We start from the raw sequence: 16,130 nt of genomic DNA, 5'->3' as shown, positions 1-16,130 counted from the left end.
GTCAGAGACAGGAAGAAGAGGGGGCTGGGGATTTAGCTCAGCGGTACAGCACCTGCCTGGCAAGTGCAAGGTCATGAGTTTGATTCCCGGTACTGGAAAAAAAAAAAGAGAGAGGAAGAAGAGAGTGAGAGGGAGGAAAAGGAGCCTCATCGGCTCAGTTAACTACACCATTCTTGTCTGTCTGGAGGGAGCTTTGCTGACCAGCATCTCCAGGGATCCGGCAGTCTGTGATGGCTGCCCTTGCTTCCTCTTCAGGAAAGACCTGCTGTTCTTTTCAGGAGGTTTGTGGGCGTGGTAGGCACTGACTCGGACATTTTTTCCAAGCAGCAGTGCTCTCTCAAGCTCAGTGACGCTGGATGTCCTGGTGTCCAGGTATTGTTACCCTGATGGGTTGCTCAGACCCTAGGGAGAGATGAAGGTTTAGCCTCTCCTACTTGCAGGAATTCAGTCCTGCAGCTTGGAGAACACACTTAAGGGTGGTAATTTATGCCCAGTCCTCACTGATTCCAGAAACTTGAAGGAAGGTGTACAGGGCCCTCTTTGAACCATGATGTCGTATAATTTTGCAGTATAGATTTGTTCAGGCTAGAGGAAGGGAGTGCTTGGATTAGATCCTAGTCTCCTTTTTATAACCAAATCTTCCTTAATATGGTCACAAAACTTATGCTTTAATGCAAAGACAGATTCTCGCGTGGTACCTCTAGAAGCCACCGCTAGGTATCCAGAGGGATGTAGCAACGAGCTCCGCGTCTGCTGCCCAGTGGGTTGGCCACATCCCTGGTGGATACAGCCAAGCCACCTGGAACAGGGGCAAGAGACACACGAGATGCAAGGGCCACATGGCTTCTCAGTTTCTTGCCCTTGGTCTTTGTCTCCCGCTAGTTCTTTCCCTGTTACACTGGGAGCATGTGGCAAAACAACATAGGCGTCATGAGGCAGCTTATTGGATTCTGGCTACTTCCAGTCAGGCCAGCCCGAGCTTGAGGACTCTCGCCCCCAAGTTGGAGCCTCCACTCCATCGTTTCTACTCGTAGGCACTCTCAGTCTCAAGGCACTGACAGGAATGCAGTAGCTGTGTGTAAGGATGAAGCAGGGAACAAATTATACTGAGGTTTTCAGAGGCCTTTGAATCTCTCTAGTATAATTGTATGAATTTCTATAGATAGTGAATTTGGCCACTGATTGTGCTGCTTTGTGATATAACATTCATCACTACCTGAAGTTGTTATTTTAAAATGTTAGTATTTGATGTTTCATGTTCTCACAATTAGACCGTAAGTTCCGTGAAAGAAAGCAGGGGCTTCTAGCCCCACAGGCGTTCCTTGCAATGTCTAACACAGTGCTGTACAGTGGATCCCTTATCCATCGCTTCACTTCCAGTGGTTTTAGGGGCCTGTGGTAAAGCATGGTCAGAAAATATTAAATAGACAATTCTAGTAATAAATGACTTGTCGGCTTTAAATTGTATGCCACTCTGCGTAGCATGATGAAATCTTGTGTCGTCTCACTTTATCCTGCCTAGGACATGAATCATCCCCTTCTCTAGGCTACATACCCTGTCCATCCTGGTATGAATGAGCAACCATTTCAGTTCACAGATTGACTTTTGTGATATCACAGTGCTGAGATACAGGACCTGGGATGGTTGCTGGTTTCAGGCATCTAATGAGGGTCTTGGAATGTATCCCTTTTGGGTAAGGGGGAACACTGTACAAGAAATAGGTACTTCGTGGATGTTTGTTAAGTTGATTTGACTTATTTCAGTTGCATGTTCAGCTCAGGAGATTACTCATTAAGTTTGAAGGAACTAGATCTTTTCCAGTCATCTTGGAAACCTGAGGTATAGATTCATTGGACCAGTTTTCCAACTTTAGTCTTCTCTTGCCCATTTGAGGGAAAGTAACACCCTACACACTGAGTTTCCAGGAGTGCAGTGCCCTTGGCTTCCCATAGGATTCAAAATGTCCAGGAGTTTTCAGGCTTTTCTTCATGCTCTTTACTTTTTCTCCAGTTAGGCCTTTCCAGTAACGTATTCTCTTCTATTAGGATGGGCAAAATTACGCTGCAGTAACATCAGCTTCCAAAGCTCAGTGGACATTCCGCTTGGCAGAGTGGCTCTGGGACTCAATCACCAGCCCGTCTGTCACTCAGCATCAATCTATAGACAGTCTGTCACTCAGCATACACTGCTGGGTCAGAGCGGGAGGGGAGAGGGGCACGGATGATTGTGAGCTAACTACCTAAGTCTTCCTTCCACTCAGTAGCAACATGCGTCATATCTGATATTTCATTAGCCAAAGCCAGTCGTGTGGCTGTGCTTGACCTCAGGGAGATGGAGATGTACAGTCCTGGGAAGAGGAGGAGATCTAGAAATACTAGGGCCCTGCAGAGCACCTACCACCCCTCCACAGACGGTTTGGAGATTACTGTCTTCAAGTTCATTCTTTAGCAAGGCAGGGAGTAACCATAAACGTTTTATCCTGTGGAGGTCACAGGAATCAAAAAACAAAATAAACCTGTAACAAAGATAAGTTATGCTATTAAAACTTTTTTTCTGTTCCCCAAATCAGCTATCAGAAGCAATCGCTTGCAATACTTGCTAAATGCCACCTGTAAGTGCATAGTTCATGTTAGTCATCAGACGTGTTTGTAGTCACTTGGCCTGCTCATGTTTCTGTTGCTTCCTGTACCTCACAGAGGGCGGCCCTGTGGTGAAGAGTCCTCCTCCGCAGAGCGGAGTACCTTCAGACTCCTCAGCTGTGGGGGTCTTGTCTTTACCGCCTACCCCAGAACTGATTAGACTCCACTGGTCACAACATAAGAACCCAGATTCTAAGTCATCCCGTGTTCCTCACACATTCAATAATTCCCCTGTCCCTAAAAAATACAGCTATAGCCTTAAGATTGAGAAGTTTATCCTCAAATGTAATCAGTTTTGTAGCCAACTTTTTTAATCCAAGTCAGTGTCAACAGACTATTACTACGCTATGCCAAGTGTGATGCGAGTCTTTGCATTCAAATCTGAAGATTAGTTCAAGTCCGAGCTCTTTATTCTGTAGCTGTGTTATCTTGGGAAAACCATTGGGCCTCTCTGAATTTTCACTGGAAAAATTAGGATAACTACATTTACCTTCCGGGATGTAGTTTCCTGTTGCTAACATGTAGCTGTAATACCTAGCTCTCAGGGTAGTGGGGATTTAAGCTATTTTGACAAAGATAACTTCTGGGCAAAATTATATTTGTGTAAAATGTATATCCCAAGCTGGGAACTTCTTCCCTCCTTTTTTTCTTGCTAATTAAGAGTCATAAATAAAATGGTGATGAGCTGCAGTCTGCCGTCTGTGCTGTAGCTGGAGGGCTGTTTTGACTTTGCCTGACAAATGGCTAACCAGCCGCTCCCACCATGCCCAACTCAAGTGTTCAGTACTGAGAAATCCAGCTACTGCCAACAGCATCTTATAAACTTGTCACTATTTACTTACTTGGTGACAGTGTTTTTGTTCAGTGATCATCCCTAAGATTTCACCCGTCGGGGTGTGTCTGTTTCCCTCAAATGACAAAATGTCATTTAAATATAATCCTTTCCCAAATCACATGAAAAGAATGGAGCTCTCCAAAGGAGACTTGGTGCCTGTGTGACTAATCCCCACCGATGCAGTTGGGGTAGGACGATGTTTTATCAAAGTAGTGGCTGGACATGCAAAGGGCTTTATTGAATGGACGCACCGCTGCTTTACTATGGTATTGCTGACTTCTGGGTAACCTGCTGAGTGGAGAGATCTCACAGCAGCTTAAGGGAATTTTGCCAGGTAGTTGGTGCCTATTGAACCAGGGTAGTGGCGGCCTATTGAAATTGGCCATGGTGGGAGTGCTTACACCAGGGCAATTAGCAAACACCACCTATCAGGCTTTTTCTCCCAGAGGACTGCTTTCGAACATTTACCAGTGCACCCTCTGTACAGTATTAGCAAGTCTTTGTGCAGCTGGGTCAAACCCAGATGTGACTGAGGATGGGAGAAGGGACATCCCAACTCAGAGGTGTAAACACGGCCATGAGCCTAGGCAGGGGAAAAGGGAGCTCACTTGTATATGTCCTGCCCTGTGCCAGTGTGTTTGTCAGCCTAGACTGAGATTGGTATATATTGATTCAGGGGGTGTCCAGCAAAATCAGCAGGGTGGTCCTGCCAAGAGTGTGTTTGTATGAAGGATAGAGGGCCTTCTGGGGTGTGACTGAAAGCTGGCCATGGGAGGGGAGGGAGAATATTTGGGATAGCATGGTGCATGTCACTTAGGTCTCAATTGCTGGGAATTGTAGCTCTCTCTCTCTCTCTCTCTCTCTCTTTCTCTCTCTCTTTCTGTGTGTGTGTGTGTGCGCACACGCGCATATGAAGGGGTTCTGTGTAAAAACTGAAAAGGCTGCTCCAGGAAATCTATCTGATACTTGATGGTGCTGTTTGGATTTGGCATCTTGTTTGTTCCAGGACCTCAGCTGCAGCATTTCAGGGTCAGCAAGGTTGGCTGACCCCTGGAGCACAGTGGGATGCTTTTCCAGAGTGTTTTGCAGAGAGCTGAAGAGTGAACAGAGGGCAAAGACCCGGAGAACTTGTTCATGTGACCCCCTGTGACTCTGAGGCTGGAAGGCTGGGGAAGGCTGGTTGCACATATATTTTCCCTTTATCCTCACAACAACCCCCTGAGAAAGGCACTTTCTAGGTGGAGAAGCTAAGGGTTAGAGGACTAGAACTCTTGCTTGACACCTTGCAAAGTAAATGGTAGAACTGAAGTTCAAATGGGGGACAGGTGGACTGCAGACCCTCCCTGGGGCCCCCCGGAGCCCTCCATCTCCAGGGTTCATCTAGCCTTTCCTCTGTGTAGTTTTGGGGCAAGACGGTCTCTCTTATCCCCAGAACCAACATTTCTACCCCTGCCTGTGAATCCGGCACCTTCCCTACTCATTGTCCAGGTCTTTTATGAAGTGCTCCTTGCTTGTGATGCCTCTTTCATCTTTCTTCTTTCAGTCTGTGCATTAATCCTCGCCATCTAGCAACAGAAATGAGTAGCGGCTGTGGCCGGCTCAGCCCTCTATCTCCTCGCTTCTCTTCGGCATTAAGCGCTGTTCGGAGTCTTCCTTTCTTCCTGAAGCCCTCTGCCTCCCTGGTCACGTGACTTGCTTTTCTCTTCCCTCTCTGGTTACTCCTGTGGCCACGTCTGGCTCTTCTCCCAATTCCCAGCCCTGAGAATGTCGGCATGACTCCAAGAGTCTGCAGTTGACTCTCATCTCCATTTTTTGTCTCCCGCTTCTGTGGTCCTTCATGGCCTCAGCACTCTGTGCAGACAATCCCAGATCAATACATCTGCGGGTCTGGACCAGGCCCAGGGCTGAGAGCAGCTCTGCTGTGTAGTGGGCACTCAGTCAAGGAAAGAGAGCACGGGGACGGCGTGAGGGTGTCGCACACTGATTTATCTGGACGGTGCCCTCTCCAGACTCTAAACTCCTTCAAGCCAGGAGCTGTGCCTTTTCTCTATTTTGAATCCTTCATCCAGAAAAACACACAGTAGCTGTTCAGTAAATGTTTATTGGGTGAATGAATTAGTCCAAGCTCGGTGATGAGATGGGGCAAAGCTGAGGCAGTCCTTCACTAGGAATTCAGACTTTATTCTGTGCAGTGGGCTGGGAGCCACCCAAGGCTTTTTCTCATCTGAGTAACTCAATTGGAGCTGAATCCAGAATGACTCATCCGGCTGCAGTCAGCATTCAAAACCTTGCACCATCTTTTCCCCCTGCCCTTGCTGTTTCGTCTCTAATCAGGGGTCCAATCTTGTTGATCTTACTTCACAATATGACTTATGGCTTTTGTCTATGTTTTCATTCTTACTTTCATGGCCAGCTCTCAAGGTCAGCCCTAATTACCTCTTGCCTGGATGTCAGCATCGGTCACTCCCCATTCCAGTTGCTGTTTCCTTTGTCTGTGTGCCACAGGCTTTGGCTCTTCTACTGCTGGCTCGCTCTGTGTTTGAAAAAAGAAAGAACAAAGCTGAATTGGTTCTGGGAAAACCAGGATAAAGAGGGCTAAAGTAACCCTCCACTATCTGCCTTTAATCCCCAGGTGCTTAGAGGCTGCTTTAGGTTTTACTCCCAAGCTGCATGAGTGAGTTTACCCCGTTTTGCTCCTTATAACAAAGAGCAGGGTTCATCATCACAATAAAGCTAAGTTGCTGGAGAGAGTGAGTTGACCACTGGAAAGTTTGTGCTTGACTATGCTGTTGAAGAGAGGCGAAGGGAAAGGAATTATAGTCCTTTAGGAAAGGGAGCACCAGGGAAGGGGGAAAGTGAAAGAGACAGAAGGCCTTTGAGACAGCACTTATCAATGGAGAGTAGAGAGAGGAAGACAGGACAAGAGCAGAGGCTGTGCCATTTATCATGGATAATTATGAGTACATGAGCCCTTTCTGGAATGTTTTCTTATAACTTTGTGAGTCCGGAATGTATCCTAATAAGATAATGAGCTAATGGACGTTTGGGGGCCTCTTTGGGGTCTCCTAAGCATAAGGCAGTTAGGTCAGTGTTGTGTAATGTGTGATGTGCAAAGAGGTTAAGTACAGAAGTCCCCAGTAAGTCTTTAGAAACTTGCCAGCATTGCACTTTGTTGCAATGATGTGCTAGAGGTGGGTGACACTAGCTGCACAGAATTGATTGAGTTTTTCTTCCCACTTCGGAGGCTCAGTAACTCCACACTGGTAGCTCAAACTCGGTGATACTAGGAGACATTTTATCGTGCAAATTGGCAAATCCTACCTATCAGGACTCCTACTCCCAAGAACTGGATGCTAAGCATCACTGAGCCATCCGAGCATCTAATGAGAAAATTCTATTGAGCAGGATGTTCCACTTTTGTGGCAAGCTGCTTATACCTGGAGCTGCCTACCAGATATGTATAGTAGGACCATGTATCTGTTAGCAAAGGAGTGGGGGAAACAGGTCCTTCACTGTGGGGAGTCTGAAATGCACTGCCTTAGATCAACTTCAGGGTGTTCTAGGGCCAAGCTTTCCAACAGGTCTTTGTGACAATTAAGAAGAGTAGACCACTGTTTTAGAAACCTGCTCCTCTAGATTTCAAGTTGCTTAAGACAGTGAGGATCAAGGGCATTATAGGAGAATGATGAGAGATCTAGCTAGCACTGGGAAGTTACATGTGAAAGAGCTGCAGGTGTTTGGATTATTTTGTTAGGGCTTCCATGACACATTCCAGACTGAGCAATAGAAATTTATTTCTCATGGTTCTGGAGGCTGGAAGATCAAGAGCAAGGTGCTGCTGGGTTTGGTTTCTCCTGAATCCTCTCTCCTTGGCTTGCAGATGGGCTGCCTTCTTGCTGTATCCTCACAGGGTCTTTTCTCTGTCTCAAGTGCCCTTGTCTCTTCATCTTCTTTTATGGAAACAAGTCCTACTGGATTAAGGATTTATCCTATGTTATAACCTTATTGAACCACAGTATCTTCAAATACAGTAACATTAGTGGTTAGGACTTGAACATGTGAACTTTGGGAGGACACAATTCAGTGCATATTAGCAAGTCATTGGGTTTTCACTGTTTGGGTTCACTCTGAATTCCATCCAAACACACTGTTATGGATCATGGAAGACTGAAGCCCTGCTCTGATGCCTAGGTCATTGGCTGTGTGGCTTTGGGGCACATTATTCTGTCTTATCCTGCATTGCCTTATCTGTAAGATGGATATACCATAAGGATTCCCTTCCTGTCTGCTTATGAGCAATAAGTGAAATCATGTAGGTAAGCTTTTAGCGTAATGGGTACACTATCAGCTTACGATGTAGCGCTATGGAGTTTCATATGCAGTATACTGTTAGGCCCCAAAGGAGGACTATATGTGGAGAGCTGTTGGCGGTCCTTTGTCTTATCTTTTAGGCTGCATCTCCAGTATCTTAGGTAACAAAAGCCAGGTTTTTAAGTTTGTAAATTCACTCTGAACTTGCTAAGACCAACTTTGGGGGGAGAGCCATGAGCTTTTGAAGACCAGTGATGCCAAAGTACCATAGGCATCACCTGTAAACTAATGCCCCTGTGGTCTGGACTGCTGTGTGTAAAATGTGCTAGGAAAACACGAATCTGAGAGCTTTGCACTAGGGAACCAGTGCACTTAATGGGCTACTTTCCCACTGTGTGAATATATTATGTAAATGATTATCTATTCATATTTATATCCTCTACTTCTGAAAGATCCATTTAGGTAAATTTATTTGACTTTTATTGACTAGAGAAAGTTTGTTTAAACAGTGCTATCAGGAATAATCTGGAGGGGGAGGGCAGATGGGGAGAAGTTGGTACAGAAGTACAAAACTGTAAGTAGTAGGAGGAATAATGTTCTGTTGCACAGTAGGGCGTCCATAGTTAACAATGCTGTATAGAATAAACCAAAGTAGAAAAGAGAGTTCTGAATTACTATCCCCTCCAAGGAATGGTAAATATAGAAGGTGGTAGAGATGTTAGCTACTCTTATTTAATCTAATGTCTACATGTATTGGATCATCACACTGTACCCCATAAGGATGTACAGTTATTGTGTGTCAATAAATAAATGAAAACCATGTAACCAGATTGTTGGACATAAAAGACAAATAAGCAGTTTAATACACACAGAACCTGATATTTTTGTTAAAAATCTGGTATATTAATTCAAAGACAAAATAAGCTTTTAATTAAAAACACAAAAATAAATTTCTAAAACACAAATATAAATCATATTATATCTGGTTCAATTTTCTCTTGAATAAGTTCTTTTGACCACAAGAGAAGATGTGTAGACTTTTGTTGCAGCAGACTCACCAGAATATTATGCCCTTCCCTGTCTGTCACTGATCTTTGGTCTTTGCCCACTGCAAGACTGATCTTTACCTACTCCAAAGAGTCTCGCTTCTCCTGGAGGTTTTTCCACTTTCCAGCCATGTCCAGCCTCGTCAAGGTCCCCTGCTTCATTTCCTACCCTGAGCCCCATCTCTCTGCTCATCTTCCCTGAGTACTCACGTTTGGAGAGAAGTCTCCCACACCCAAATCACTCTAGCATTTTCATTCTATATTGTTAATCTTCCAATTAACCTTGTCCAGCTTTGCAGTGCCTTTTCTGCCATCATCTTAAGGGCACACACTGCATAATTTTATGGCTTGTCTACCTAGCTAAATGGTAGGTGCCTTGTGAAATGGACCACATCTAACTCTTCTTGACACTTCTCCCCCATTCCCTGATTAATTAGCTATATGCCTTTTATAGAGTAGGAAGTCAATAAATATCATGGGGTGGATCTGCTTTTTCCTTTTTTTCCCTGAAATAGTAGAGGTCATTATACATTCATAAGTGTGTAGTGTCAAATTCATAGTAGTAAGTATTGAGGCTATTTCTCTCTTTTTATTGTGGATATCAGGCAGAAGTCTCTAGTCAGTGCCACTGGAATATAATTTGTGCCATTGTTGTAGTAAGTTATGATGATTTTAAAATCTGAATCTGACATAAAAGAAATATGGGTTCAAGTTCTGATTTACATGGTTTCCAGCTGTCTGAACTTAGCTGGAAACTAATTTCTCCATGGTAGTTACTTTGAGGTGTCAACTTGAGTGGGTTAAAGGATACCTAGAGAGATGGTTAAGCATGATTTCAGGGGGTGTCTGTGAAGACTTCCCAGAAGAGAATGGTATGTGAATCAGTGTACTAGGTAAGAAAGATTTGCCCTCACTCAACATGAGCTGGCACCATCCAATCGATTGAGAGCCCAAATTGAGTAAAAAGGCAGAGGAAGGTTGATTTGCTCTTTCTTTTGGAGCTTCTCCTGCCTTGGACATCAGAACTCCAAGTTCTCCAGCCTTCAGGTTCTGGGACTGTACCAGTACCTTGATCCTCTAGCCTTTGGATTTGGATTGAGAATTGTCTTATTGGCTTTCCTGGTTCTGAGGGCTTTAGACTTGGACCGAGCTATATCATTGACTTTCCTGGGTCTCCACCTTACAGGCAGTTTATTATGGGACTTCTCAACCTCCATAACCATGGACACCAAAGACTTGCCCTTTAGTCTCCTATTCATCTATTATCTATCTATCTATCTACCTATCTATTATTTATCTATCATATTCTATTCAACTGGTTCTTTTTCTTTGGAGAACCCTAGTGTACTCTCTAAAGCTTAGTTTCTTCATGTGTTAGATCAAAGTAATAATATCACCTTATTTCATGCAGTGGTGACAAAGAAGAAATAGTGGCATTCAATGAATATTAGATTTTTATCATTAATATTATGTGACACAGAGATAAAAATGTACAAACTTGAATCATAGATATCAGTTTCCACTTGTGTGAGACAAGAGCAAGTAGGATACAGAGAAAGACTTGCACTCTACAGAAGAATATTTTTCCTTTGGGTAAAGACTACTGTGAAAAACCCTGAAGGAACCCTTTTCCATCTATGAAGAGTTGACTTTTTTTTTTTGGTACTGGAAATTGAACTCAGGACCTTGTGCCACTGAGTTATATTCCCAGGCCAGAGTTGACTTCTAAACCACCTTTGGCCTCATGTTGTCATCACTTCCTCAAATCTCACTTGTCTTTGTAAAGTGTGAGGCAATTTTAATACCTATAAAACACTGCATTTTGAGTTTTGGTGTTTTGCAGCCAGCCAAGTTACACAAGTACAACATTAGCTGGAGATGAGTCAGTGTGACACTTGGATAATTGGCCTGAAATTAATGATGAAATAAAGACAACATGATGTTTAGTGTTTTCAAAGCAAAATAATGTTAGTGAAAGAAGAGGAGAGGAATAAAAGAGCAAAATTCCTGGGTAGTCTTTCTCAAGGGCTGGTGAAAGAGCTCAGGAGACAGCACTGCTGCCAGGCCAGGGGGAAGGCAGTGAGTGGAGGAAGCACAGTCCTGCGCTTCACCAGGGCAGCCTCCAAAAAGGCACAAAGTGGCTTGTCAGCCTTTCTGCATGTCCTAGCAATTTAGACATACATCCCCAAAGGTATCTTGCAATATTAAAGTCCATTTATATGTGCTATAAAGTTTCCACTGTGTGTCCTGGCAGGCACATGCCTGACTGGGACGGCTGCAGGTTGACTCCTTTGTGAGTTCTGTGGAGCTGACAGGGCTGGGACCCACGGCCGACCCTGATGAGGTGGAAACCTGTGCTAGCCACGGGGCTGAGGCTCCGAAGTACAGGTCATATTAATCCGCTCTGACCAGAGTGGTGCAAAATTATTAAGGCTGCTTCCTGAAGAAACTTCTAACATAGTACCTAATGAAAATGTCAGGGGCCATGAGTTATTAGTTGCTGCCCCCCTGTTCTGAAAGGCCAGGTCTTTCTCTACCTATTATCCAAGACACACATCTTGTGGGGAAGGCTGCTACCACCCAGGAGCGCATCAGCAGTTATTTGTGCTGAGAGGACAGCAGCTAGTCGCAGACACCTTGGCTGTGGCTGGCTGTCCATGGTGGAGCGGATGGAAGAGGCAAGTCACGGTGCGAGGCTCTGGGAAAAAGACAGGCCGGGCATACACTGCCGGGTAACTTCGTAAGCCAAGACACCGACTCTGCGGACCCGAGAGCTGTTCTCTGAGGTAGCTCTAACAATGCAGCTGGATCACGGTGAAAGCCAGTGCAGAATTTGGGTTAGTGCTGCAGTCATGCCAGAAATGCAGGCTCAGTTTGGCATGTTCTGACATGTTTGTGTCTGTCTCGTGTGGCTCTTATTCAGCCACTCTTGGAGTTGCTGTGGCTTCCCCGCCCTTGCTCATGTCCCGTCATTATCAGAAGGCTCTGGGCAGGTTTATCTTCCTGAGGCTCCATTCCGTGGGGTCTGCCTTGCGGCGTCCGCATGTCTTCTCTCTGCCGCTCTCCTCGCCCGCTGTCTCTCTAGTCCAGACCCTCCCCACCTCGTCCTGGACCTCTACTCTCTCCCTCCTCCTCTCTCGCCCTCTTGCCTGTCTCCCCCAGAGCACGGCAGGAAGAACAGCTAACACGTTTGAAAGGTACCTTTTCCATGCCAGGGCCTGGGGTTATGGTGCTTCCTGCGCTATTTCTAATGTTTGCATAACCCTGGAAATGGGATTGCTATTTCCACTGTACAGCTCGGGACACTCCCCAAGGCAACACAGTCTGCCCAAGGTCATGCTAGATAACGAGGAACGAGCCAGAATTAAAACCCACAGCAGATGGACCTCACAGTATATGCTATTTCCTAATCGTGCTGTTTTCTCTGCTCAGAAAACTTCAACAGCTTCCAGCGCCCAACATGTTGAGTCCAGGCTTCTTATGCTGGCACTCAGGGCCTCGGAGATGCAGTCTGCTAGCTTCCAGGCTTTCTCCTCTGTCCTGGTCACACATCCTGCTCTTTAGCCAAAAACTCAGACAAGCAATCATTTCTCTTTTCACCCGTGCTTTCTTTCCTGAGTGCTTTTATCCACGCTGTTTCTCCTGCCAGGAGTAGGAGACTGTCACGCCTTCCTTGGTATAAGTAAGTGTTGGCCAAGAAAGCACTGAACAGAGCTGGGCTCGAGATCCATTTATTTTCTGGTTCACAACGGGGATAGTGGAGCTTTATTAAATAGTCTAAAATATCTTTCAATAATGTTTTTCTTTAATATCTTTTTAAAAGACATTGAAAGTGAATCCGAAAGCAATTAAATGATTAATTGCTGCAGCTGGCTTCTGCGGCCCGAAGCCTCTGTGGATGCTATCTGACTGATTAAGCTCCGTCTCCCAGCTCTGATTGAGGGAGGCAGTGACGGAACCTCTCGGCCCATCACATGACTGATCCTTGCCGTCAGGAGCCATCATTTTCTGCCTGCAGGCTTTCGTTTTCAAACCCCTGGCATGATTTCAGGTGCTGTAAGCCCTCCTATGAGTAAGAGAGCAACACAAACTGGCAGTTTCTCAATCTCAAGTCTCTTTGGCTTTAAACCTCCACTTAGCTGTGATTTCTTTTCCTCCTTAGGTCGGACATTCTTTTTGGCAAATACTTTTTTGATAAATAAAATAGGATGGAGGTGAATTTGACTGAGACAGATATGGGTTGGTCTAGGTTAGGGCTAACCCTGGGAAAAAAGTTTTATCAGCCCCAACATTAATTCCACAGTCAGAGAAGGGAGCGAGAGAGGAGTGGATGAGCATGTTGGGTAGCTGGCGGCAGCCCTCCCCCGTAAAGCCTCGGACCCAGGGCAGTGAAAATACAACTGGAGGTTCTGAACCCACTGGTGGGGAGACTCACAATACCAACCCGGACAGGTTTCCTCTTGATGACCGGGGCAACGTCTGGAGACATCTCCAAGGTCTGACTCTGAGGGAACAGTGTGAGGGGCAGCAGGGAAGGATGTATCTTTGGGAAAATTTCTTTTCTTGTCATAAAACTTAAATAATCAACTTCAATTAGTGGAGAATTAACTTCTCTGTGCATTATTAAGTGGACCATCCAGTTAATGTTATTTACATTAATATTTACAGGTAATCTGAAAAGAAAACTGTGCATATAATAATGAAAGACTTTCCTGCTATGAAGGATTTTCCTGCTATCAAAATAAAACTGTCAAGCTCTTGCAAGGGCTTGATAGTTTTATTTTCAAATTTGTATATCAGATGTTTAATTATTCTCTTTTCTTTTTGTTTTAATTTTAAAAATAAAAGGAAGAAAACATTAACAGACAGACAACCTTTTACAAAATAGCAGAAGAACAGTACAGACAATACAGAGTTACAAAGTGGTAGGAAATTAACAATGCTTGTTGTATTACATATTGATATCTTCAAAGTGGTTTCTCATGAAAACAGATTCATTACCCTCTTTTCATTTTCTCTTTTAGGTTGTAAAGCAAATTCTCAAGAGGAGGACAGAGGAGGGGATGAACAGTGGATACTACCAGAATGTTAGAGCTGTCAGTATCATGAAAGCACATTGTGACTTCATCCTTAGGTTTTGATTGAGATTTTATTTGGGTTTTTTTTTGATCCTTTATATCTTTATCTGTAGCAAATAATTATTGAAGAAAAAATGTCATTAGGGAAACATCTTAGGAAATTTGCTTTAAGGAATTTACACAAAACTTTAAATTCCTTTTTATTTAGATTATTTAACTTGCTTATTTAAGGAAAAAGGGCTTATCATTGCTATATGGAGCTCATTTAGAAGACATGCACAAATAATAGCTTACATTTATGGGGCACTGGCTGCTTCCCAAGCACTGTTCTAAGTAATTCACATAATACTGGCTCATTAAATCCTCTCAAGAATTATCAGGGATGGGTATAATTATCCTTATTTCATGGATAGGGAAAGTGAGGCACAAAGAGGTGAAAGAACTTGCCTGTATTCACATAGCTAGGAAGTTGCAAAGCCATGACTTGAACCTGGGTAGTCTGAAATCACAATAAAAAAAAAAGCAGGTAAGGCCAGGTGCGGTACCATGTGCCTGTAATCCCAGCTACTTATGAGGCCAAGACAGGAGAAGGCAAGTGTGGGGTTAACCTGAGCAACTTAGTGAGACCCTGTCTCAAAACAAAAGATTAAAAAAGGCTGGGACGTAGCTCAAGGTGAGGCCCTCAGTTCAACCCCCAGCCCCGCTCCCAGCAAAGTAAAATCGGAACAAATTCATTTTACTCTTTCCAAGCACCTTACACGTGAATTTTAAGTGGCAGTTAATGTGGGATAGGAAGGAATAGAGGAAGAACTGTTTAGAGTCGAGAGATGATGTGAAAGAGTGAAAATGAAGAAAGATGTAGCTGAGACTTCTGGAGTGGGTCTGAGATAAGAATTCCAGTGGGACCAGTGTGGCACAGCCCTCTGCTGTGTGCTTAGACTGGCCTCAGGCAGTATGGCAGGCAGCCAGGAAGTGTGGCTGGTGACTGATTCTTGTCACTCACTGTCCTGGTGCCCTGCTCCTCATCCTGAGACAGACAGTGCTGCCCACAGCTCCCTCTGAGTTCCCAGCCACCTGAAGCACTCCTCCCATCCGGACCCAAAGTCGCTTTCCTTTTACAGAGCCAGAATTGGAGTCCTTTCTTTTCAGACATCTTCGTACCTCACAACACGTAGGACCATCCCGCTGTTCTAGGTCTAAACCCAGGGGGCCAGCTAGGTTTGGGAAATCAGAATCTTTCAGATTTGGAAAGGTCAAATGATCTATATTACAGATATAATATTTCTAATGGAGTCTGGGTCAGTACTCTATAAACAAATACATTCACATTTCTACTGCAAAATGTATATGTATCGTCATGGGAACTGAGATCAGTAAGACCTACACAGAGCTTCCTGGTCAAAAGATCAGATTTTGCCACCAAAAGAGTTTTTGTGCCCAATATATGAAAACATTTTGATTGTGAGCCTTTTCAGATTTTTGAACCGAGGATAAGGGATTGTGAATAGCATCACCAATTCCTTCCACTCTAAGGGCAGGAGCTGGAATATGCAGACAAAGCCCTTCCTGCATTTCCTGTGCTGGCTGGAAAATAGTCCTGTTTGGGCTGATTCTTAAGAACCAAAGTTCCAATCTCATTCCAGATTTTCGCAGGGAAAGTAGACAGGAAAGAGTCAGTATCTGCACTCCTCATTCCCTGTGGGTTTGGGGAGCAAAAGTAATAAAGAAAATACAAACTCAGGGAAGAAAAGACTTGGCTTTGTTGTTGTTGTTGTTGGAAAAACCTATTTAGACTGCTTAGAAAGGCCTTTGCCCTGCTTCCTTTGGGAGTTACTTAGCTTAGCTTGGAGAATCACAGATTAAAGTACAGTATGGTGAGGATTATTAAAAACAACCTGTAAAAATGCATTATTCCAAAGATTTAGCAGCTAATTTTCTGTTGCCTTAACTTCTTACATTATTTTTCCCCAGTATATAACCTTTTAAAATTTTATGTCATGCTCTCAAATTCCTTCTGGGTTTAATAACTAATCTCTTTATTTGTGTTTACCCTGGTGAAGCCTGTAGAAGGAAAGTCATAAATTAATGGCATATGTTTGTAGCTATAAACAGCGGACAGATTCAGGAATATACAAACATGCCTACTAACCTATTTCCTAGAGTTGCAATGCTGAACTCCCAATTAACCATAGATTTACAAGTCTAATCAAATGCTTCAGT

At 44.1% G+C, this 16,130-nt stretch overlaps 1 long non-coding RNA gene across 2 annotated transcripts in view; it reads left to right on the top strand.

The window, feature by feature from the left end:
- LOC102003471 overlaps nt 1–15,662 on the top strand; it is a 64,961-nt gene extending 49,299 nt beyond the window's left edge. For both annotated transcript variants that reach the window (XR_001234449.1, XR_261299.2), the window contains one exon: nt 13,857–15,662. This is a non-coding gene — a long non-coding RNA (uncharacterized LOC102003471). The remainder of the gene's footprint in view (nt 1–13,856) is intronic.
- Nucleotides 15,663–16,130: the final 468 nt, after the last annotated feature.

This window comes from Chinchilla lanigera, unplaced genomic scaffold (assembly GCF_000276665.1).
Source record: "Chinchilla lanigera isolate Chin_1 unplaced genomic scaffold, ChiLan1.0 scaffold00027, whole genome shotgun sequence".
NCBI lineage: Eukaryota > Metazoa > Chordata > Mammalia > Rodentia > Chinchillidae > Chinchilla > Chinchilla lanigera.
The sequence above is the reverse complement of the archived record's forward strand: the minus strand, read 5'-3'. Positions and strand labels throughout refer to the sequence as shown.